The 2,600-nt window shown below is 38.1% G+C and overlaps 1 protein-coding gene across 15 annotated transcripts in view; it reads right to left on the reverse strand.

Annotated features, from left to right (window-relative positions):
- Window positions 1-2,600, reverse strand: part of ptprsa (protein tyrosine phosphatase receptor type Sa) — a 243,552-nt gene that overhangs the window by 125,519 nt on the left and 115,433 nt on the right. The window lies entirely within an intron of this gene.

Genomic DNA, 2,600 nt, shown 5'->3' on the forward strand with positions numbered 1-2,600 from the left:
AATAGAAAATGAATATAAATCTTCAGTTGTCAAAGCAACTAAGAAACGTCTTCCTTGTGGGTAGTTACTGATACTTTGTTGATAGAAAAAAGTCCATTAGCAAATGACTACTATTACAAAAAAAATAGTATTGGGTTATTTGGGTTATTGGCACTTATAGTTATTGGCACCTATGTAGTCATTTTGTAATTTGTCCAGCTGCACAATAAGGCAGCATCATTGTCATGTAAAGCTGCATGATGATTTTATTGCAGCTATTGTACAACTGAGAGAAAGCTAGTGCATCGGCTTATTTGCAAGTCAGAGAAAGTCAACAATATCTAACGAGTATCTGATGATTTCAAAAGATTTTTTGCACACTTGGAAATCAAACTATTTCTATGGTCCAGAACTGAAAATACTAATGAATACAAGTCCAAACAGGCTATGTGAGTAAGAAATCCTTATGTGCACCTTAATTAAAAATGTACCTGTTTTCTTCTCATTTTGAAAGAGTAACTTAAAGCCCAGAACAAGAAAAACGAGCCCCAGCATGAGTCTGCAGGATRCATATGAAATTGAAATTGACAGAATTTACTTGCCAGTGTTGGCTCAAACTTAATTTGACTCAAAAAGATAAGACGTGAGCCAAGCACAAAGAAGCAAAAAGAGAAACAAGGAGCCGAGCTATAAGAGCAAGAAACAGCTCCACTATGGGGTCTTCTTTTTTTATTCCAACTAGCAGATTCAAAGGAATATAAATAATTGAACACCTTCACCCCATCACTGTGAGTTCTGGCCAATTATTATTTCAAGTTATTTGCCAAGAATGCCACTGTGGAGAACTCTAAAAGGCCAAAAAAATAAAAGAAGAGACAGGGGGAGGGAAGGAGGATGAAATGCCACAACATAAATGGATAAATAAGGGATCCTTAAGTGTACAAAACCTAAAARAAAAGACATTTATTCCACAAAAGTAATCTCAAAATAGACAGACAGACACCATTACGTGAACAATCCAGGGTTCATACACAAGCCCTAACATGAATTATMTTCAATCACGTATTAAAATCATATATTATCATCATATCTAAATCTTGGATTCTTGACACTAAAAAAGCATTTCAGCTTTAAAAAAAAGAAGAAATAAATCACAAACACTCAGCAGCAGCTATATCAAGTATACCTACACAGCTGATTCACAAACTCCCAAATAGGCCATATACACTGCAGCAACATAACATTTAGATGCAAGTGGTATGAAGAAAGGACATTTAGGTGACTTTGAGTGTGGCAAGGTGGTCAGATTTACGGATAATGAGTGGCAGGTGTGTGTTGTCAAAAATCTACTGTGGAAATCCCAGGTTAGAAGTAAATAAGCAGAAGACCACACCACTCCAGTCAGCTAAGATTATAAAACTCAGACTAAGGTACATTAAAATTTTAAAGTTGGAAAAACATTGCGTGGTTYGATCAATGATATCAGCTGTGATATTCAGATGTTGGGGTCAGAAACTGGTGCACACACAATGAAAGCATCTCCCAACCAGTCTGAGCCTGGTTTAATGGCATGAGACATATTTTCTTGRCACCCTTTGGGTTTATTGCAATCAATTGAGGCATTGTTTAAATGCTGCAGCCTACATGAGTTGTATTGCTGTATCTTCTCAATACTGCGCTAAAAGGAAAATGCTGCACCATGTCACAATGCTCAAATAATTTCAACCTAGTTTCTTAAATTAGATTTCAATCCATTAGAGTAGCATTAGGATGGCCAGATGACTGATCTGCAGTCGTTGTGGGAAGCTGTCATTTTAATATGGATCAAAATCTCACAGATACGTTTCTGACCTCTTGCTAAAAGTACGTCATGAAAAATTAAGGAAGTTCTGAAGGCAACAGGAGGCCCAACCAAGAACTACCTGAAAAAGTGGCCAAAGGTGTGTGTGCGTGTGTGCATGTGTGTGTGTGTGCATTGATCAAATTACTGCAATTTAAGCAGAGATTTTACTTGCAACAAGAACACATCAGATTGCACCTCAGCTGACAYTGAAGGTTTATACCGTGATCAATATGTTGCAGTGAACCCTTGACAAAGCTGAGGTGACAGTTCACATAAGTATCTTTCAGAATTTGCACACGCGCACACGCATAAGCAGACAAACACACATGTGGTCCTGAATACAGATGTATGCAAACATGCAGATAAATATAGACTTGAACACAAGCTAGGCATTAATATAGTTGGAGACGCAGGATTTATTGAGCCATATTTCTTTCTCTTTTGATTAAAAAGCGTCTCCTTCTCACTATGATTTATGAGCGTAAATAAAAAGGGATCGGAGGGCAGAGAGAGTCAGAGAGAGAAAGTGGAAGGGAGGGACGTGAGGGGAAGGAATGACATCATGCTTTCAGACRGGCTTTTCTGCAAAACGGTGGCATCCTTTCACTCCACCGAGTGGGAGTGAACACAATTGGACAAGTGCTCTACTGTGTGTGGGGGGTTGTGTGTTTGTGTGTGTGGAGTGAATCCAAGTAAGATAAAGACAGGACCCAGGACCTATGTTAGTGTGTAGTGCCTGAAAGAGAGTGAAAAACAAACAAACAAACAAAAAAAAAAA

Source organism: Poecilia reticulata, linkage group LG4 (genome assembly GCF_000633615.1).
Source record: "Poecilia reticulata strain Guanapo linkage group LG4, Guppy_female_1.0+MT, whole genome shotgun sequence".
NCBI lineage: Eukaryota > Metazoa > Chordata > Actinopteri > Cyprinodontiformes > Poeciliidae > Poecilia > Poecilia reticulata.